The sequence below is a fragment of the Ammospiza caudacuta genome, chromosome 2, assembly GCF_027887145.1.
Source record: "Ammospiza caudacuta isolate bAmmCau1 chromosome 2, bAmmCau1.pri, whole genome shotgun sequence".
Taxonomy (NCBI): domain Eukaryota; kingdom Metazoa; phylum Chordata; class Aves; order Passeriformes; family Passerellidae; genus Ammospiza; species Ammospiza caudacuta.
Genome location: NC_080594.1, coordinates 79,147,943 through 79,171,902, shown reverse-complemented (window position 1 = coordinate 79,171,902; position 23,960 = coordinate 79,147,943). Strand labels below are relative to the sequence as shown.

At 37.1% G+C, this 23,960-nt stretch overlaps 1 protein-coding gene across 1 annotated transcript in view; it reads right to left on the bottom strand.

The window, feature by feature from the left end:
• The window catches only part of GPC6 (glypican 6), a 723,711-nt gene that overhangs the window by 475,768 nt on the left and 223,983 nt on the right, over nucleotides 1-23,960 (bottom strand). The window lies entirely within an intron of this gene.

Below are 23,960 nucleotides of genomic sequence, written 5' to 3'. Positions count from 1 at the left end.
AAATTAGAAAGAGAGTGGAGCACTACTGTTTTATTGCTTTTGGATGAGTCCTCTTTTGGGTTCAACAAGTCAAAATTATTCTTTGTTTAAATAAAAATGCATGAAAAAACCCACAAAATCAAACAACAAACAAACAAAAAAGATTTTCTAGCTCAGTGTATTAACTCCCACATAAAGTAAACAATATCAGGCACCAAGAACAAGGAAAATACGTAGTAATAATCAATTAGAGGGAAATTGGGATTAAGACATGCAATGTCCTTGCACCACACTGGCAGACATACCAATGGCAATTTCCTTGATAAATATCTCATATAACAAGGGCACCAAAAATTCATACTTTTATTTCTCAAGGAGAATCCAAAATGAAATAAGGAACTTACAGAATTATGTTCTGTTTAAAAATTGCTTCTCATAAATAAAGATGTTTTGAGCAGCTTAGATTTTAGATTAGTTCAAAAAATTTATGTTAAAAGATAGATGTAGAGAGAAGCTGAATTATTGTTTGGTGAAGTGTTTATCCATTTTATCCAATAACAGCATTGTGATACTAAATGAACTCAGAGATACTCTTGCAGTCATTTTTCAAAATTTGCATTTAAATAAAATATTCTGGTTTATACTTCATTCAGTATTAAGTGTATGTAATAATATCATCCCTCGATGAGAAAATGAAATTTTCCTGTGGTGATGTTGAAAGACTGCCATTTATGTGCAGATTCTGGTTACATCAGTGAAAATGCATTATTTCCAATCTGAGCAGGAAAATAAACACTGCTTAAAAAACCAAAAATTCCCCCCAAAAAACTCAGAAAGAAAAAATGTCAGGTATAATCAAGCATGAATTAGCTTCCTACTGATGAGAAACCCCACCTTCTCAAGATTTATTTTATTGCCATTTTATTTACTGAAAAAAAAATTCAAAACATCCAATTTGTCTTCTTCTCATTACTTTCCCTCCACCTTATCCCTACTGCTTATTGCTCTAAGTTATTAATCCTCCTGACCTCCACAGCTCTGGACTCTGAGATCATACTTTACTCTCTCTAGGTTTAAAAGTAGTATCTAACTTTCACCTCTCCATCTTCCACGACATGAAGAAAGGCATGCAGACAAGTGTCCCTGGATGCTGCAGCTCTTGAATGCAGCTTAGACAGCTCCAGTTCGCATTCACTGCAGGCTCCTCAGCACGGACTCCTTGGTATTTGTATAATTATTCTGCAGCCATCAGCTGAAACTTTTACACCTTCCATACTCAGCAATCCAAAACACCTTCCATACACCAATCCATTCCTGCTGTGCTGTGTGTGCCATGTGCTGGTAAATCCACGTGGCACACCTGACTACTCCATGGACACTCAAAACCCTGTCTGCTGTGTTTTGAGCTGATGTGTCCTTTCTTTTGCCATTTGAGCACAGAGAAACTGCCTTTTTCATTTGTGCTGAAGATAACCATCATTCCTAGTTTTTCAGTCCATATCTCTTACTCTGCACTTGAAAAAGCTGATCCTCACTTCAGTTATTGATGTAGAGGATTCTGGTGCCATTTGAAGTTTTTTAGCACATTTAAGTTGTCCCCACAGAGTTAATGAGCTTACATGGGACCTCTGTCTCAACCATGCCCTTTGGAAGAGGTATCTGAAGGCCAGAAGGAATAACTGGTGGCATTTCATATGGCATGAAGAATATTTATCAAAAAATGCTGCTCCTAAGCAGACATTCAGCCTATGAATCAGTTGCTGAAATATAAAGGTATGCTATTATTTTCAACGATGTGAGATTGTTCCTTCCGACTGTATCATATTTGCCTAACCTCTGCATGTGTCTTGGGAATGCTGAAACATCTCAAATGGCACCCATGTCTATTGTAAGGTGAGTGAATTTCCCCCTTGTAATTCAGCGCGTGCAGTCTGGAGGGAAAATAACACCCTGAGAATCTGAAAGAATAAAAGCTAACCGTGGGAACATTTTTCTCAATAAAATAGTTTAAACATATTTGATTAACTTTGATAACCATTTAGCATAACAGCAAACAGCAGATAACAAGACAATTTAATTACAGTGTATTTTCCTAAATCCAAATTTTCATTTGAAAAAACAAAACAGAATTTTACTTTAGGGCCTAAATGCAAATAACCTTGCAAATATTCTGTCACTTTAACAGAATCTTGCAGTTGTTCAGGAGTGAACTCCCAAATCAATGAAGTAAGGATTTCCCAAAAAAACTGGCTCATTTTCCCCCACATTCCATGCCACTAGTGATTATGAGTAATGTAGAGGGGTGGGGTGTGGTATTTTCTGGGCCCCCCATGGCAGGAAGGAAAGATGAATCTTCATGTTCTTTGAAGGCTAATTTATTATTTTATGCTATTGTATTATATTAAAGAATGCTATACTAAACTATACTAAGAATAGAGAAAGGATAGTTACAGAAGTCTTAACAAGATACTAATGAAAAACTCTCTACTCAGAGTCCAACACAACTTGACCATGATTGGTCATTAAGTTAAAACAATTCACATGAAAACAATCAAACAATGACCAGTTGGTAACCAATGTCCAAACCACATTCCAAAGCAGCAAAACACAGGAGAAGCAAATAAGACAATATTGTTTTCATTTTTTTTTTTCCCTGAGGCTTCTAATCTTCCCAGGAGAAGAAATCCCAGTGAAGGGATTTTTCCAGAAAAGATGGCAGCGACAATGGGGAAATATGATGTGCAGGTACCTAAAGGGAATTTGACTTTTTGTGAGATTTCATAATATTGGTTGCTGAATGACACCGCTACTGTATGCCATAAATACTATGGACAATGATCATGGATAGCTCCAGCCAGGACAGAGCATGTTTTTACATTATGGTTTCCAGGGGTAAGAGATTAAAGTACCATTTTCAAAAATATGCTAACCCTCCTGTTTTTGTGTACTGCAGAGGAACACCTTACTGTGGCTAAGCATTAACTTCCAGTCAAACTACATACAGCAATATATAACAGTCAGAAAGGGAAGGGAAAAGGCTTCAGACTAGGGTGTTATTCACAGAAAGCACCCCAGCTATTTTAAAAGTGGTAAGGAAGCAGAAGCTTGGTAAACTTAAGTCATAAAGGCAGTGTTTTAAACATTGACTGACCACCTTGCCTCTCATGAAATACTCACTTATCATCAGTTATAGTATGGACTTAAAATATTCAGTGTCTCTTGTGGAGCACAAGGCTTTTGCGGGATTGTTCTGCCATTCCCACAGGGCAGACCACCCTTACAATGAATAAGGGCCCTTCCTTGTTCAGGAAGAGTGGAATGTTCCTGACAGAATGGGCTGGAGAAGCCACAACAGTAATGTTTAAGCTCTGCAATACTTGCCACCAGCATTGCTTGGGGGCATCACATTTGACTGAAAGTAGAAACATTAAAATACCATTGAAGAGACTTATTCTGTGCATTTTACAGAAGCATTTGTACATAGGAAAAAAACCAAAATAAAACACAAGCTACAAAATCCAGAAAATATTCTTCCAGACAACACTGCTATGCAGAAGATATAAACACAAATTCATATATGCATGCTGCAAAAAGGATCAAGTGAAGAGATATTTTTCTTTCTAGTGAAAATCTAAGTCATATGAATATGAATGTAGACACTTCCTGAGCATCCAAAACATGGGGCTATCCCAAATACACTCCTGCATCTTTGTTTCTGAGAAAGAGAAATATCAAGTACCTCCAGTATAGCATCCAGCATTAGTCTACAGCAACATCAAATTCCTTCTACTTTCACACTCAGACTTTTTACCAAGAAGCCAAATGCAAAATAGAGAGCTTTGTAGCCTTTAGTTCTATATCTCAATGAGTTAAATGGGAATGTGCCATTGAGAACAGTGTTGTCTTAGAAGTAAAGTTATTACTGTTTACCAAAAGAGATGAGAAATTTTCCTTTTTGAGAGATTTTCCTGTATTTTCTGTGACTTGCAATCATCTCTGAATGTTTTGCTTACACAAAATTCATAAAAGGTAGAACAAAACTGCTTTTATCAGGTTGTTTTGTAAAATGTGATGTGAAAAGAGATAAGAGTTGCTCTTTCACATTTAACTTTGTTTACACTGTCACTGAAAATGGCTTTTATTTCAATGATCTAAAACATGCAATAACTTGCAGGCCAAGTATTGCTCTAGGTTTACTTTTTCAATTCCATACTCTTCAAGGAAAGTGAAAGACAAATGTGTTCATATTTGTAGAATGTTATTTCACAACAGACCTAAGTTTGTGCTCACACATGCATGCAAATTATCTGGGCTGTATTTTGTGCAGTAAGGATGATTTAAAAAGGGTGAAAACACGTCTACAAAAAAAAAAAAAAAAAGACAAAAACCAGTCAGTCACCAAATTAATAAACAAAGTCTAGGTCAACTTCTCCTCTTAAATCATAGTTCTAATGAAATCTGAAAGAACAGGAAACCTGATACCTGATGATCTCTTACCTCTCTAAAGCAGATGGCTTCATTATCATTTGTGATTGAAAAAGCTCAATGATCAGAGATTTCATGAATATTTGGAGAGAAAAAATTTGAAGGTTTCCTGCTATATCTATAAAATTAGCCTAATATCAATTTTCTGCTGCATGAAAATCTGAAGTGAGCCAAGTTTAAATCTGAGGAGTTTGAAAATAGTGCTATGGCATTGGCTATTCTATAGTAGATCAAAATAATCTCATTATATGTCCCATGTATTTGGGTTCCTTCACTGTCCTCAGTCACATATAAGGAGAATGTGTCTGAAGTCTTGATGCACTTATTACTGGAGTCCAGCTGCGATAAAGAGCCATTAAAATCTCACTGGCTGCATAATGTTATACTTAAAACATAGCAGAAGCATTTTGTACCAGCCAGATGCATTAAAATATCTCTCAGACTGGGGAGCATTGATAGTATTCAACATAACAGAGGCTAATGTGTTAACTGGAATATAAAAGACTGTAGGAAAATAACCAGAAAATTAGTATTTAATCTATTCTCTTTCTGTTAAGTGAAATCTGCATCTGGAAATCCAACAGTGAGATACCCAGTACTGTCATCCTTCAACAATTTTTTTTACTATGAGAAGCAATTTTAGGGCCTGAAATCTCCTGATATGTGCATAAATAGAAGCAGAGTAATACTCTGTGTCCATAAATTAAAAAAAAAACACAACAAAACAAAAACGTGAAAAAACATAAGCCTGCACAGAAATTTACGTAGAGGACTCTGAACATGGAAGGAATGACATGTCCTTAAAACATGAAGAAGAAATAGCTTCTGTTATCATGGGATAGTGGCAACATCATTCTGTCTGGTTGTGATCACTCTGATATATTGTTATATCACTGTACCTAACTTTAGATACCTGTGACATGCATCTGATAGGCTTCATCTTCATTTCTTGCACAGTCAGTAGAGGAAAAGAGACACCTGTAAGATGTATTAATCTAACTTGTTCTAAATTAGGAAATATGCTGTACCCCGAGAGTTCCTATTTCTCTCCACTGACTATCAAAGGAGTTGAGACAATTTGCTCAGATGAAGCCATCCTCACACTGGCTGAGATCCCCATTCAGAAAAAAAAAAAAAAAGAGAGGGAGAGAGAAAGAGTGGGAGAAAGGGAGAGAGAAGGAGAGGAACCAAAGGTACAGAGGCCAAGGAACTAAGCTAAAAGGAAAAGGTGAGAAGGGTGACTGTGAGAGACTGGACTGCTAGTGATTAATGACTCAAACATTTGACTGCTTGTAGTAATGACCCAGGCTCCTCCCCTCCCAAGTAAAGGGGCATTCAGATATAGGATGAGGGTATTCATCTCAGCTGATGGGGTATTATGGGCCATGATTGACTCTGCAATGACATAAGACATGGCTGCAACATCTAGCACGGCTCAAAGACTCATGGGGATATTTTCCACATTCCCTCAGCATAATATAAACCCTATGGACCTGGTGTGGGGTGGATGGTCCTTCTGCCACTTCATGCCCATTCTGCAACCACTGAGAAGACTAGAAAAGGACCAATGGGATGTTGTCAGAATTTATGGAGTGGTGATTTTACTTTTCTACTTGATCTGTTTCTCTATCGCTCTTTTTATTTTTCTCAGGTCTCATCTCTCTTTTCCCCATCTGTCTCTCTACCTCATATTTACAGTTTAAAAAACCCTGTACTATTGACTTTGGCATATGGTCTTTTCTGTACCTTAATTTGGGCAGAGACTTCTCTCTAATAATTTTAATAACTGTGTCTTAACACTAACCTTTAACATTTAAGTCCCATGTAAAGAAGAAAGAGAATCATCAGGAAAGGAGAACAAAAGCAACCAATATAAATACCTTAATTAATAGAAAGTGATAGGCCAGTGTTTGAACTTCTGGGAAAAGTACGGACAGGTTTGCCATAATAAACCTTTGGACCAAAGTACAAATCCTTAAGGATAGCCACTTCCCTTAACTTTGTGCCATGTAAAGTTTTTTCTGTGTCACCACCAGGCTGCAAATGAACAGTAAAGACCCCAGCACTCGTCCCCTGGTGCGCTGGGTACCCTCTCTTCAGCAGCTGCCTGCTGGCCACCGTGGCACTGATCACTGCCCTTTGAGCCTGATAGCCCGGACGATTTTCCACTCACGGAGCAATCAGATTAGGCAGCCAGGGTCTCCTCAGCTATCAAATGAGAACACTGTGGGAGATGGTGTCAAAAACCTTACCAAAGTCAAGGTATATTACCTCCACGGCTCTTTTCTCATCTGCAGAGCCAGTCATTTAGCTGTAGAGGCAATCAGGTTGCTCAAGCATGATTTGCCCTCGAATGCCTGCCGTGAGCACTGGTGGTGCCTGAATGCAGCTGGCCTCACAGTCTTTTAAATTTAACACCTGCAAACTGACAATCTCGGTCCTGCAAGGCTCTTGAACCCCAAACTGAGGTTGAAATGACACAGCCAACACCTGCTACACTTCAGGACATCCTAGATTTTTATTCTTTTTCTTTTTTTTCAGAGTGCTGTTTCTAGGGACAGCAAAAGACTCTGAAGATCATACTTGCAAATTAACAAGCAGCAACAGAAATACTAAATTCTTTAATATCTCCACAGCTCATTTTTGGGAGTGTCTTTTTACTTCTAAAATCAAGCCTTAAAACGAAATAAAACTAACTTGAAACTACTCAGTAATAAGGACAGAAAGTGTTTTCAGAGTAATTCAGACATTCTAAACATTTGTTATAAGACATCTGATTAAAATAATTTCTTACTGCAATTTTCTGTGAATGATAACTGTTCATGCTTACAAGACTGCAGAGCTGTACACAATACATTTACATCTGGGACAGTTTTCCAGGTCACATAAAGGTATACCCAAGTAATTACTGCTGTATTTTTGTTAATGCCATCACTTTTATTAAGATATCCTTCATGGAGCCTTTTCAAATACCAGGTATCATTGTTTCCATTTAAAGTAGCGTGTTTTGAAATTGTGTCAGGGCTACTTTATAAGACATGCATTTCTGTCTTTCAGAGGCAAAGAGAAACAGATCAGTAACCGAACATTAAAGGTCAAAGCATAAATCAATCATTTCACTAATAAGCCATCTTCAAGCTGTACAAGGAATAGAAAAACATTTAGCCTTGTAGTCTCTGCACAGACATTTAAAGAGAAAAGGCTGAAAATGACACCTGATTCCCATCAGTCCTCAGAGAACAGAGCTAAGTGCTGTAACAGGCAGGGGCTAGGCCAGCCAGCAAACTAATAATGTGTATTTTATGTGTCAGTGAGGAAATGGATGTTTAGGTGTCTTTTTAGTATCTGCAAACAAATTTTCTATCATCTTCATCTGTTGAAGACATAGAACACGTGCATTTTCCCATATTTCTGTTTGCATTTATTTTCCTTAAACATTTCTGACCAGAAGACTAGGTTACCTGTGCTTTGCTAGGTACACCTGTGCTTTTGCCTCTGGACTCACTAAGGAGATGAAATGGTTGGTTTTTGCTTTTCTATTCTTTCTGTAAATATTTTTGTTTGTTGCTTTGTCTGTTTGTCTTATATAGATATGTGGACATTCTGAGTATGTAATCACAAGTGTTTATATCACATCAAGGAAACAATTAATGTAATAGTTAGTTCTCTCAGATAGTGTCCTTATCATTCCAAAAATATTATTAAGCAAAAGCTGCCACTTTTCTGTACCTGTGGTATGGGAACACATTCCTAGAGGACAAATAACATATCATAGATGGAGAGGAGGGAGAAAGAATAAATGCCAGAATCATCTCTTTACTAAGTGCATGTGTTGATAAGCAATACCCTTCTTCCACCTCTGAAATTTATGGGCAAAGCTGGATCTTGGAAATCATGCACCTACCAGAAGATAGAAGCATAAATCTCTCTCCAGCTTAAAAGGCAGCTCTCTCTTGACTTTATGAAAAAGACAATCTTAAGAGGAGTAATAATTAGGTATCACTGATCTGAACTTTTCACTGTTCTTAGATATAAAATTGGTTTTCCACTTCTATATATGGTAAATATAATTTGTCAACTGAGCAAATTTTCTAAAAGATAAACTGTATTTGAAATCCTTACCTACAGAACTTCTAGTCAGGAGGTTCTGCCTGGCAGAGAAGTGCTGAAAAATATGCCTTACTTCAATATTCCTAATTTACAGTTAGCTCACTACAGAATTGTGTCTTGATGCCTGGGGCAGAATTCACTGGCTAAAATCAAAACCCAGCCACTCCTAGTGAAATAATGCATTTATTTATTCATTTTGGAGAAAGTTAGAAGAAATCAAGCATGAGTAGCCTTTTACTGTTTTAGATTTATATACTAGGCACTTCAATAACCAGAAAACAGAGTGGTCAATGCAGTAATGGTACTCATGGAAACATTTTTAATGACAGACAACCTTAAATGTTTTCATGAGAACTGAATCTAAAAAAGGCTGCAAGTCTACTGCAATTTGGTAACAGATCTGAAAAAAAAAAGCCCGATTTGTTTGATAAATAACTGGGGTTCAATGATCCACTTCAGCTGTGGGAAGCTGTCATGAAGTTGAGGAGCAGAAATTTGATATGAAGGCAGTATTGTCTTGAAAGATCAATGATGAGAAGATGTTATGGCAGAATTTCAGCAACCTAATTAGAGATGTTAGTAGTATATCCCAAAGAGCTTGTGTCAGATAAAGAATACAGGGTTTTTTTGCAAATGAATCATCTAATAATCACCTGGATGAGGGACTAAGCAGCACAGTAATTAAATTTGTAAAGATTATTTCAGAATGGGAGGTGTTACAACAACTTATATAGAGGGGAAACAAAAAGCCTGTAATGACTGAAAATGAAAGCTGGCAGTCACTAGTGAAGTAGTTCTGCCTGGAAAAATGCAAGTGAATGCATTAAAGACTAATGAGAAAAAATTCAACAGGAATACCTTTGGGACAATTACCTAAATGTAATGTGAAGGTGTAACTCTGTTGCAGCATGGAGAAAAATCAGTTTCATTTCATAAAGTAAAAGATATTGTACACAAGAAACCTATTTTATTGCAACATGGTGCACTCACTGAATATTGTGTGTAGGTCTGGACATTTCTACAGCAAAAATCTGACCTGAAAGCAATTTACTAAAAAGTAATTAAAAGTGCCTATGAAAGAAATTCAAACTTATGAGAGAAAAAAAAGTGTTTGCTTACAGCAAAAGCTTGGATCAATGAAAACTAAGAGAAACTATATCTTTCTCTAAAAAATTCATGCCATTAACATCAAGAAGGTTGGGGTGGGGTATGTATAAGGCCTGAGAAAATGCAGATGAAAAACAGACTGTTCCATTTGCAATTTTGTCACTACCAAATTTTGTGACATCAGGCAAGTCGGATTGCCTCTAGGTGCCTCAGTTTCTTCATCACCTCTCCAATTATATTAATATATATATACAATATATATTGTTAGAATATATATTGTAAGAATTTTTTCATTTCACAGAGAAGTTAGAGGATTAACTAAACTTGATTTAGATTATTTTGAAAATGTAAGAGAAAATATAAATAGTAGAATGAAAATAAATGGAGTGAAAAAATATGGCTGAGATACTTTTATATACAAAAGATCTTTCAAGATCTGGGTAAGTTTCACTGTTTGAAAGTTAGCATCCACATCATTCAAAGATTTAGAGATCTGTGATTTATGCTCTCATTTAACACCTATGATTTCCAGATTTCCATCTCCATCATTCTGAGAAAATGATCTTTTGCATATTCATCCTTCTGTGAATAATCTGTATGAAGTCTTCTTATGTGACTAAAGAAAATGATGTATTTGGTTAAAATATGACAATGCAGCACAGCTCTGCAAAATCTGACTATAAGTTTTCTTTTCAGCAAAGTGTTTCGAGTCTAATTTCTGAAAGGTTGAAGCAGATGCAGAGTTGAAAGGAAAACCTGTTGTTCAGAGAATGGATATAAAAATCATAATGGTCTTCTTTGATAGTGGATAGGTAGGGGATAGCAATTTTCAGACCACATTTATTTAGCTACTGAATTATAATTGCTAGACCTGTTTTCATCCTTTCTTCATATCTCACCAAAGAAGACATGAAGGCATTGACAGGAAATCCTGACAATCCACAAGCATGTTCTATACTCAACAGTTAAAATATTACAGATGGAGTTACAGCAGCATCAGAAATAGCTCTGTTTCTTCACTATCTGTGTGAATAATCTCAGAAGCATGCTTTCACAAGGAATGTGGCTTTGGAAGTTTAGACATTTCTAAACTGATCTCTAAATTCCTCCCCAAATGACACTGAACTCTTTGGAAAAAAATCAGAATATTTTCTTTCCCCTAGTCACACAAACTGGCATCATTACTCCCAATTTTGAGCTGCCCTGGCCCTGGTTTACTTGATACTTAAGCTGGCAAACACAGAGAAATGACACTTGAAAGATAACTGCCCTCCAAGAAGGAACAGCATAGTAATAGCACACCAAATATGATAAGTATAACAAATAACACCATTGCCTTATTAGAAAATGTGGCTGTTCCCATTGTAAAGCACAGTGCATCTACATAAAACCTAGATCTATTTCCTGAAGAGACTCCAGGTCAATGCACCATGTGAATGTGATACTCCATTAACTCACACATGTTTTGCAAACAGAAGCTGAGAAGAAACCTTTTAGCTGTTGCAGAACTTGCTGCACTTGTTCACAGATGGTCTATTAGAGAATTTGATAGTGTGCTGTTTTTCTGGGTAGTCTAAGGAAGTCTTTTAAACAGACTAAGTGCTAAGGCATTGTGGGAGTAATGTCTAGCCCTCTCCAGGTGCTTGAAATCTGCTGTTTCTATGTCACATAACCACCTACCTATTGATTACCTCCTTCTCAAAATTTTGACCTCCTAGTTTTGTTACTCCCTTGACAGTGTTTTGTTCCCACCTCCAAGAGTTACTTGCCATACTAATGGACAGATCCCTCAAATTTTGCCACTGTCTTTTTATCTCTTCTGCCCCTTTCTTTTATCTGAAGGAGCCACAGCACATTTTTGCTGATTTTACAAGCTAAGCCAGCTTAGTTGGTTTAAAGTTGACTGGTGGTATGCATTAACATCACAAAACTAAGGTGGTTTTGTGGTTGACCCTAAGCTTCAGCATCTGCAAGTCTTGAACAACAGGAGTTTAACTATAACCAGACTACACATGCTTATCATATTAATGAACAAAATTTTGAGTAGGGACAATATCAGGTCTAAGTAGCAAAAGGAGATGTCAAATAGAATTTTCAGAAACTCTACACAAGTTTTAGGCAAGGAAAACAAAAGTCATTAGCTCAAAGAAGAGTATCTTCAGGCAGTAACTTATAAAAGCAAAAGTAATTTTAATTTTTCATTGGAAGTTTTTTATTTTAAAGTCATTCTAATATTTTGACCTAAAAATGTACTTGTTACAAGATTACTAGTTTTCCCCTTTATCTGTGCAGCCTTTAGCCATCAGAAAATTATCTTACCACCTGTAGGTCTAGTAATGATGCAACAATTAAAATGAAAGATCAATATTTATCTCCTTATGTAAAATTAAAAGCACTGCACAAACTCACAAGCAATATTATCACCTGATTGAGAACTGCAAATCCTCTGTCCAGGGATACCTTGTTTTGCACAACTACACCTCTGCACTAGGGATGCACAGATCATCCCTGTAAATGGTCACTGGTTCTGTCCTTTCCCCCTCTAATGTTGTATATGTTTTTATTCCAGAGATTACCTAAAAGCCTCTCACGTCACTGCTGTTCCAAAATTAAATATGGATTATAGCTTTCCTGGCTATTCTTAAAATAGAAAAAAAAAAATAAATACAATACAGAGTATCAATAAGGGCATTCTCAATCTGCATATTAACACAGTTTCTATTTAGGGAATTTGCAAAAAGCATCATTAGAGATGCAAATTAAGGAGATTAAGACATTCAGAAATTTTAGTCAAACCAGGGAAGTGCTATTGTCTTTATGCTGTGCTAAGATTGTTTCCTTTCAAGCTGTGCATTTGAAGGCCTAATTACAGATACTTGCATTCTGCAGTCTCTTCCGAGCTGAAGAGGAAAAGCAGGTGCCAGGAGGGGGGCAGATTTATGTCCTAGATAATATTCCATAACAACCACAACTCCTGCTGGTAAACAATCCTCAGGCAACAGCCGCCTGCTCCTGCTCATACCTTTACACAATTCACCAGATCCTGACAATTTAAACAAATAAATCCCCCGGCTGCAAGAGCAGTAAAGCCCTGTGAATTGCTCAGTGAGAGACCTTTGCTGAGGTGGCCTTCGGGTTTCAACATTCACCCATCCTTTCATGGGACTAAGGCCACCATAAATTATAGTCAGGTCTCATCTGTCCTTTTCTCACCTCTGAACTTCCCTTCCTCTTCTGCATTGCTCTTCTTCCATGCAGCAGATGAACAAAACCATTTCCTCCTAGGCACAGCACTGCAACAGTGATGAAGTTTCAGCAAGCAACTTACTGATGCGTAAGTAGAAAACCAGATCACGCTTGAGAAATGCATCTCTCAGCAGCACAGCTACATAAATCACAAGCACAGCCCAGGTGAAGGTGAGGATAAGGACTTTCATTTCAAAGGGCTTTTTTTTTGTAAATGGTGGGCACAACATTGCTTTGGCTTGTTGCATTTTATTTCAAGCATTAGCTGAAAATGCAGTTGATCCCCATGCAAAGTCCTGGCATTAAGCCTGCGTATACTTAGGCCCAGCACAGGCTTATCCTTGGGCTAAGAACAGAACAAGGATTTCTCTAGTTTTATGTAGCTGTGTATTTCCATGCATGTGAAAGAAAGCAGTTCAAAAAGCCAGTCACATTAAGGAAGAGAATGTGGGAATATAAGATGCCAGAAAATCCAAAGAAATCACTGTGCTTTTAGTGTTCCTTTGAACAGTTGAGCACGATATGATCCTGGCATGTATAGTACTTTCTCTCTGGCTCTGTTGTTAGAACTGGTTATTATTACTTTGAACAAACAGTAACATTTCTTTATTTTCAAAGAATTATGTAAAATTAAAGAAAAAGAGAATTCAGGTACACTCAGAGTCCTGAGACCAGTAATACCTTCCTTCCAGCTACAAGGAGAATTGCTGATGAGCCATTTGGAAACTTCTTTCTACATCTCTTTCATTTTCTAAAATTTCTTGTTCTCATCATATTTTGTTTTGGCATAAAAAGAAGTTGCTGTACAAGGATATGCAGACAGGTCCTGATCCAGTGATCCCATCTGTATGGAGATTACATGACACTGAAACGGATAAAAATATTAAAGATATGCACATATTTACTCAAGGAGTGTGATGCTACTAATGTGGGGGTAGAAAAGTCTCTTGTAGGGTAATTTCTAATTTAAGCTGTATAAATTCTTAATTTAAATTTCTTTAATGTTCACTTCATATTTAACTTCTCATTGATATACAATTAGACTAGAATGGTTCAGCCTCTATGCCTTTATTTAGACTTAAAATTCAATGTGTGAATAAATAAATCACAACTTTTAGAAGCTGAATACCAATATGCTTACAAGTACACAGTGGCCTTTTAAAATGACATATCATGTATTCTTTGGTATGAAAAGAGGTAGCTGAATTCCAAATATTGACTACATGTAGGAAAAGGATGTCACTTGGCATTGAAGTAAGAAGCAGAGTAATTTCAAAGCTGTAGCTCCCCACTAGCTGTAGCTCACTAGGCAGCAGATCCCACCTAGCTGTGTTTGGGTAGAACCCAAAAATGATCCTGAGATATCTCAGGCTCTGCATCTTCAGCTCATGGCCTGTACTGAAACTTCCTTATGCACTCTAGAAGGTGGGACAAGATTCCCCCTGTAAGTTATTTAATGAGATATTAAATTAATTTCTTATTTACTCGTAGGAAAGTTATGGAGATGCATACAACAGTAGACACTGAAAAAAGCACTGCTTTCTTGGAAGTATTTCAGATTTGCTTGTAAAGCTGACCAAATGTTAACATCAGAAACTTGTAAATATTAAAAAATGCAGTGCTGATGTTCTTCCACAAACTCACAGAACTTCACTGTACCACAAAATATACTATTGGAAAACATTTGATAATAATTTTTTTCTTCATTTTTAATTGCAACATATTAGGTTTTTCAGCTGAAAATAACCTTTAGCATTCATTTGAAATCTTTCAAAATACTTGATTTTACTGAAATTCCAAAGTAAATCTGTATAGTATTTTGTGGACATGAAATACATATTTCAGCTCCAATTATTGCTTCGTGCTTTGTGGTGCTTGAAACACGGTGTTTTCTCCAAAAATTATTTCCAGCCTTTGAAAATTAAACAACTCAGATTGTCTATATTTGCTTAGTCTTAGTAGCTACAGTGATTTCCTAGTCTGCATACATTCACATGCATTCTTTTCTTGTTATGCTTTGAAAGCTTGCTGTCTTTTTCCCCTTAAGAGATTTTACATGCTCCAAAAACTAGTTCACATCACACAGAAATCACCTTGTCTTCCACCTACCAAACTTTGTTTCAACTTTTACACAACAAGCTTGTATAAATTGATGCCTTCCTTAAGCCGCATATCCCTGTGAAACTGCTTCAATGTCAGAAAAAGGAAAAAGGAGATAACAGCAGAATTGATTTCCTCAGCACAGTTTTAGCACCTGTGCAAACCAGTTGCTCTTATCAGGGTAAAAATTAATTCACATACTTTGTGCCCGCTCACTGATGTTAGCATTCAACAAGTACCTGCTGCTGCCTTTTCCTGGACATGATCTTGATGAGATTTCATTGACTGAAGGAGTCCCACATTTCTGGAATGAGTTGTTTTCCCCTCCTTCCTGCTTTACATATGTCTAATGTTTTCACTATGAGTACAGCTCTTCAAGAGTAAGGACAGCCTTTTAGCTGTGAGTTGATGGATTTCCTAACTCAGGAATGGTGAATGGCTTCTAGATGTTCCTATAATAACACAAAAGAAGTATCAATTTACAGTAAATAATTTCACCTAGGAATGTTAAATTGAGAACCTGCTATATGTTAAAGAAGATATATTACAGGCCTTAAGGTTTGGTTTTCTTTTTATTAAGAGTCTTGGGGGAGATTCAAAGCAGACTTCAAGCAGCAATGGTGTCCACCATCTGTCTCTCCACCAGTGTGAAGACTCTTCCACAGAAGCTGCATTGTTACTCCTCTCAGACTGTTCCTATAAGCCCTATACTGTCCTTTACATGATCACAGCTTAACAGATAGCTCATGACACAGTATTTTTGGTCCTCTCTCTCTATCCCCCTCCCCACCAGCCTGTGCCAGTTCATCTCCTGCTACTGCTGAAACACTGGACATTTTACTGCTGTGTCCTTCTGAATGCATGAAGCACATGGGTTACAACTAGAAAAAAAATTAAAGGCTTTATTTCTGATAAAGCTCAAAAACCAATATATATGTATCCCAGAGTAAACATGTGATGCATAGACAATAAACACATTAAGCAAAAGCATTTCAGCATAACTTTGAAAAGATGGGAAAGTTGAAAATGAAGATTCCTGTTCATGTAAAAATCTTAAGAAGTGAATGAGCGGGAATTATATCAGAAATATTCAGAAAAATGTTCTTTATGAAGACTAATTCTCCATGGTGGAGAATCAGTGAAATTTAGAGTCTGAAGGTATTTAGGAAAACTGGAATATTTCAATAACATAGATGCCATGCATTGTTTTAAATTCAAAGTCTTCAGAAACAAATCCTGAACATTCATGCACAGTAAAAGAAGCAAGAAACACTGCAGTATGGATAATCTAATGGGGTTTGTGCCATTGTGATCTGTGTTTATTTTACCTGTGGTAGCCTGGCCAGCAGAAACTGCACTCCTTACAGTGATGTCACATTTAACAGCAGCTCGGTGGTGACTATGGTGTGGCACTAACGAGCTCTGTCAGCCCTCAGCAGCACCCAGCAGGGCTGTCCATGCAGAGAACAATGGCTGCTACTTTCCAGCAGCACCCTCACAGACAAGACGACACTCTGGGAGTCTAGGCAGCAAATGTTTATTTTTACCTCTCAGCCATTGGTATAGAATGAGAGTTAATGAAAAGCAAGCAAGGAAGACCTAAGAAGCAATACCTCTTTGCCACATCTTCCCTGTCTCCTTCCTGAATTCTGGTAGTTCTGATTTATATATGAAATTTTCATAGTTGCCACGAAGTACAGCACAAGTGGACATTCATATGCCTGCTTTTAAGTTATCTCTAGAAGTATTCCTATGGCACACAGGCATTTAGGCATATAGCTCACTTCTGTCCCTATTCCACTGCTGAAAGTGACTGTCCTCCCAGAAAAAGTGGCAGTCCTCACAGATACTGCCCCCAGAAAAAGATCCACCTCCATCTTTTTCTTGTAAAACATAAAACAAAAGTAAAAGGAAAAAAAAGGAAACAATTTAAAATAAACTCTAGAAAGTCTTTTAGGTAAGCAGAGAAACAGACACAGAGAGTCATTAAATCATTTTTCAGTATTACAGGAACCTTTTCATGTTACACTAAGTTTCCTTTTAATTTCCCAGTTGTTTGGATGCACAGGCAAAAGAATTAGGAAAAGAAGGTCAGCAAAAAGATAACAATGCCTGTTTATAACAGCCATGAGATTAATCTAAAAAATAGTATTTCTGCATTTAATGAGGGTTGAGGACAACAAATGAGAAATTATAAGGCTACAGCTCCTATTATCCAAAGTGCTGACAACATGGATGTATAGCATTTTTTCACAGCTTGGGTTTTATGAACAGTGGCTATTTTTGATTCTCACAGCATGGTTTTGTCCTTGCTTTGTGTCAGGTAAGCAGCTACCATCAGAGTAAGAATCACACAGGGGTAAGAGAGTCTCTGTTGGACAATTGCAAGAAGACATCAGTATTATGGACTTGAGGCTGAGTCCACTATTCTATTCTGAGTCCACATGCATCTGAAGCATCTTTAATCACAGGGGGTTTAGTATTTGTAAATCAGTAATTTCACTTATGGGTTGATATTTTAAAGGATTGGACACTTAGAGAACAATTTTAATCATAAAATATTAAAAACCATACACTGTTCAGAGCTTTGCTGAAGATTAAATGCCATTTGAATTCAACAGGATAGTATTTTTTTTCAACCAGCATAAGACAATGACTGACCTCAATAGTGCCTACCTGTCTCAGTATTTTAAATGTTTTTTTTCCCTACAGAATACAAAACAAAAACAAAAACAAAACAAAAAGAGAGGATGGCTTCTGCAAAAGAGGCAAAGAAAAACCACAGAAGAGAGCCTCAGAAGTATTTCAGAAGTTTCACTCCTTTATTCTGTTCCTTGGGGTGGAATTTATCTGAACAATTGTATAAGTAAGTCCAAAGTATAGGCATCTATGTCATAACTAAATACCCTTTCTAATCCATATAGAGAAATATGTACTCCAGGGAAAGATTTTTCCAGACCTATTTGAAGTGTAGACTTTACGCTAATGTGACTTGCACCCCTCATTCCCTGCTGACTACTGAGGGAACCTACAGGAACACTTTATATCATGGACATCTAACCATCAGCAAGGCAAATTCTGCTTTCTGTTGCATGGCAAAAACACCATATATCTGCCCTCCAAACCCAAAAGCCTGTTTGGATTTGGCTACACAACATGCTTTCTAACAAGATCTGTTTGAGAGTGGGTGAAATCCACCTACTTCAGCTCAGGGTAGAGCTTGTTCTTTGCTTTGCAGGTTCATAAATTTGATGCAGCTGATTAGAATAGTACTGTTCCTCTGACCAGCTGCATTTAGAAAATGAAACTCAGGAAGACCAGAGCCCATCCAAATGCTCAAAGTGCATTTCCAACTGCAGGGAGTGTGTGGAAGACACACAATATCAGAATGTTGACTTTCAGCACTGGACTTAGCCAGGAGACAGGAATTAGCATCCCTGACTGGAAACTGTTCTTATAACTAGGCAAATCATTCTTATCCAAGTTTTGTAGGCTTATCACTTCTCCACTTTTGGTTAATTAAAAGAATGAAAAAATTGCTTTAATGTAGTTCACAAATTTTGACATAATATGTGAAATTGATAAACAGTAATCTCAGGGCGAATTTTACAGGATTAGAGACTAAAATTGTTTGCAGGCAATAGAGGTTTCTCTTAGGCTATCATCAGCTCTGATAGGATTTGGATCAGGTGTAGAATATTTTATTTTCAAATTTGTGTTTTCTGTCAAATTTAAGGTATGGCATCTCTTATTAAGAATCTCTTTGCTGCTTAGAAACTTGTACCAGATGTCCAATGAAGACTTGCAAGCCATTACATACTACAAGTCAACAGATGTTGCATTTCTTTAAGCTTTCTATTTGCTCTAAGGTATGTATTTTGGCAAACACAGAAGTTAGCCAGTGTGTTAAACCACTAGATGAATTATATGCAAACTGTAGCCCTGCTAGCACTCTTAAAGCCAAGTAGTTGTGGATTTTAAAAATCCACCTGTCCTGCAGTGGATTTTGCATTTGATGTGAAACATGTTGCAAAGCAACACTGAAATATTGTAAAAGAAACAAAGTAAAACCAACCAACAAACAAACAAACCAGAACCATCTTGCCCAGAAGGAAGTCCCAAAATATCTGGTAATCCAGCTTTGGTATGGTGTAGCCTGCATGCTGCCTTGGGCATGGCAGCACTAGAATAATGTAAGTATTTATTTATTTGACTTTCCCACACCCCAGAGAAGCCTCCTGGCTCCCAAACAGGTCTGTTGAAAAGGCAGTCCTTTATGACTTCCTGCTTCCAGAAACCACACAACCAAGCCAAAAATCTTCATGCGGAAACACTGCCCTTTCGCTTTGGATGCATGGAACGCAGAGTATTAAAAAATATCCTGCTGGAATCCCATCCTTTATCTGCTGACCACAACAGCATCAGTGTACAAGTGTCCTTCTGTGTTGCTGTATTCCCCGTACTCTGCAGAAATCCACAGAAGTGAGTGAGCCTGTAGGCATGAGCTATAGCTCAAGGTAGGCTGGCAGGCTGGGCAGCAAGAGTAGGAGGAGGAGAGAGCAAAGGGCAGGAGACTTACACTGGCCATGAAACTGAACTTCAGTGTATTCCAACTTCAAGAATCTCCTTTATTTCACTTCTCACACTATTTTTTTTTGCCAGGTTTAATTAGAGACAGCTATACCTGACTATAATAGTTAATCCCTTTGAAAAGTTGTAACATTGTTGGAACCCGACTTCAAAAAACATACTTTTTTCAGCTCTAGTATCAAGGAAGGATTCAAAACTGCTATTTTTCTCCAAGTTCTTTCATAAGGTGTGCAAAAAAAAGGAATACAGAGTGTCTGGGATGTTACCTATTCTTTTAGGTATTATTATGGGAGATCATCTGTGAAACTTTCTTTGCTGCCCTGTAATTTACACCACTACTGCTGGTAATGACTAAGATATATATGAGCGGCACTAATGGGTATGGATCACTGTTCTCCTAGACTGCAAATAAAAGGAGCACAGGGAATGATGACACTGTATGATAGATCAATGCAGCTGCAGATTGGTCCTCAGGCTATTCAGGTTATTTTCCTTAAAAGGCATCATGCCTCACACATTCTGCTGAGGGCTATCCATATCCATTCAAGTCCATGACAGCTATTCTTAGACATTCCTTCATTTTTAACACCACTGCTAAGACTGCTAGTGTAATTTTTAATGAGAATGAGGAGACAGTGTGTCTTTTATCAAGTTCTGATCTATTTAGCTTAAATTAAAACTCTTTGTTATATTTTTCCCTATGCTTATTCAAAAGATTAGTGAGAAAATGTCACAGAACCGCTACTTGTGTCCTCGTTAACATTCATGACAAAACCTTCCGGCCGGGCTGGTTTCAATTGCTGATGGAGCAATACTTAAAAGAAATTGGCTTGTGTGTGAAACAGCTGCTCAGCAATGTCACTATGCAAGGGAATTGGTGATAATAAGATGATACTATTACAGCTACACTGGGAGCATAATATATTTTAAGCTGCTTTGAGGTATACAGTGGAGGTCCAAGAAGTGGAGCATGATTACTTGTCTGTTGTTAGGAATAGGAAACAGCTGATCATTAAATGTCTACTCATATGGGTTAGTCTTACACAAAGCCTTGAGGTAAGAAAAAAAAATGTATCTGCTAGGATTCTTCACTTTCTGTGTTTTTCCTATCTGTTGGAAAAGCTTTTTGTTTCTCCTCCTAGTGTCTGGAAGGGTATGTGTGTCCCACTGCTGAAACACTCTCTGCCAGGACCATCAAACACTTGTTGTTTCATAAGAACTTTTTTTATTTCAAGGCTTTATGTATTTGGTAAGATTCTTAGGAGAAGTTTCTGTGGATACTCACACACGTATTAGTGAAATCCCAGATACTGATTTTCCTTGAAATGACCATCCAGTATGTCAATGCAATGACAAATATGCAGATGATAGCAATACAGATGTAAACATCTGCACATAAAGCTCAGCCAAGAAAAAACTGGCAGCTGGCATTATGTTGTGTAGTGACTTATGCTAATGCACACCACTTGTATAGAACATGGAAACTGAAGGAAGAATTGTATTGTCAGAACTTTGATTCTGAGACATCTTTGAACTTCATATACTGTGAGGAATAAATGAGTCTAGAAGAATGGAGCAGTCAAAAGTCCCAATACAGTGACAGCTCTTTAGAAATATGGAGTACAAATGAATAAGAAATGAAAGATTATAAAGGGCTTAAGGATGCAAGAACTGTTAGGCAATTAAAAGAAAGGTATAATTTTTCTGATCATAGATGGTTCCAAATAGTTTAGTAGTTTCTAAAGTTCTCTGTTCCAAATTTAATCTTTAGCTGCCACTGCTTTTAACCGTTACAGACATTTATTTCTTGTATAGATTTGGAAGTACCACACTACAGGTGAAACAAAATATAAAACCGACAGAGAAATTATATAGGTAGCCAGCAGGCTGAGGGAAGGGAATCTTGATCTCAGCTAAGCACTGATAAGGCCACACATGGAGATTTACATCCAGGTCTGCACTCCCCAGTACAAGAGAGATATGGACACAGTGGTGCAATCCAAGCAAGGGGCAGTAAGACGAGGAGGGGACAGGACTACCTGATATCTAAGGGGGGGAATATATCGCCCAGTGACAGCAGTGGGTAAAAACTAAGAAAAACAAAACAAAACAAATCAGGAGATTCCATGTAAACACAAGAAAATACTTTATTGTGAAGATGGTCAAACACTGCTACAAGTTGCTCGAAGATGCTGTGCAGTCTCTATCCACGGAGATATTAAAAATACAGCTGCACATACAGCTACCTGTGATAGCTGAACCTGCTTGGAGCAGGAGGGTTGACAAAGCCACCCTCATCACATCTCAGCCATGCTCAGATTATGTGATTCTGTGTAAAAATGTTTGTCTCATCAGAGGCTAAAGAGACAATGTTGAAGTTACAGCAGATTGAATTGCCTTTTAGATTAGATCATGAATAGGAATCTGAGAAAAAATCCTGAAAAAGAAAAGAGATCTCAAATTGCCTCTCAAAATGGAAATCATAACATCATATCTATGCTAAGTTATCATATCTAAGCTCTATGGTTGTGGGGCAGAAAAAAGTAAGAAAAATAAGTCTTATGAATGTCAGATGAAAATTCTAACGAGCTCACATACCTCTGAAAAATCTTATGTTCCAAAACTTAGTATTACCCTAAGACGTCTAGTACAGCATTTAAAAAGAACAGTAAAATCTACAAGATATTGCTTTGATGTCCTTTCAAGAGTTCTCAAAATTGTATGAATGTCTGAACAAAAAAAGAGCTTGGCAGCAACTATAGTTGAAATTAACTGCTCAAGGGACCAACACTGATATCTATCTCAGCGTTACTTAGATATTCATATATTCTTTTAGTGCTTACATATGCTGCTCTTGACAAATACAGGTACTGCACAAAACTTCCATAAAATCATCACAATTGGCTATATCTGTTTTGCTATTTGTGGTGTACTAGCATTAAATGGCATAATCATGTACCAGAATTCCTTTGTGCAATCACAGTATCAAATTAAAAACCAACAAAAAAATGGGTTATGCTCGAACAGTTAAAACATGGACCTTACCTATTTCTTTATACTGAAAAGCATCATAGCATTTTAAACTGCAAGAAATCTAGCTGATTTTGCACTGGAAGTCTATTAGATGAATATATTTTTCCATTAATGTCTTTGCCCTTCTGGAAAGAAGCAAATTTTCCATACAAGTGAACAAATTTTGAATAGCTTTAAAATAGCATTGAAATTCTGAAAGCATACACAAAGTTCAAATGCTCTCTGATAAGACATCACATTGCAAATTCCCTTTAAAACATCAATAATAAGATAGAAGAAACAACTTAGTCTTTTATTCCAATTTTCTGTGGAGCAGATCCCAGACGGGAGTATTTACACCCAATCAGGAACTTTAAGCCAGACCTCACCATCAGTATTAAGACACAGAACTTCAGATTACTGAAAAAGCTGTAATGTCTTTAAACTCAATGCAATACAGAAAGGCCTGAAGTTGACAAAGATTTAGCAAAGTGCTGTCTGAGCTCTGTGGTCAATGAGTCCAGCATTTTCAGTGTGTTGCATGGTCACTGAACATCAGTGATCACCCCAGTTTCCTTCCAGGAATAAAAAGCCCTGTGCATGCTCTAGATGGTTTGAAATGTCTGTTCTGCTTGCACACTTATCTTGTAATAATACACAAAAATTCTAGATTTTTTTTTTAAGATCCTTTGAAAACAACAAATTTTTTTTAAATCCACTACTTTAAAAAATTATGCTTTTACACTAAAAAAGGAAGCCATCATAATTCAGAGCAGTGCACAGTCATCCCCACCTTCCAAGGACATTCTCTAAATTACATTAGCATCTGATCTGCTAGAGATTTTCCTCCAGCTCATCTTCATATTACACTTTTTCCATTGCTTTTTTTATAATTCATTTTTTCTTCTGTGTCACATTGAGAGAATCGATATTAGGAAAAAAAATCTTTAATTGGATAATAATACAGAATTACCCTAAGGAGTTAGAGACATCTTCACTTCTTTCTGAATGGGACCGAAGAGTTTTGAAGCAAGCTTCCAAGTTCAGAGATAACACTTCCACAATTCTCCTAAATGTGTGCGTATGATCCATTACCTGAGGTTAGCCAGCTTCATCCACCTATTTGCAGGATTTCCACCTACATGCAGCTCTGCAATTCTCTTTGCAATGCTGATTTACACCTCTTAATGCCAGACTCTTTTGAACTTACACATATGCAGAAATGCTCAGGGTGACACTTTCAATACAAATACAGATTTCATATTTAGATAAAACCATGATTTGAAAACTTGGACACAACCATAAAAACAGCTTAATGTTCAGACAAACAC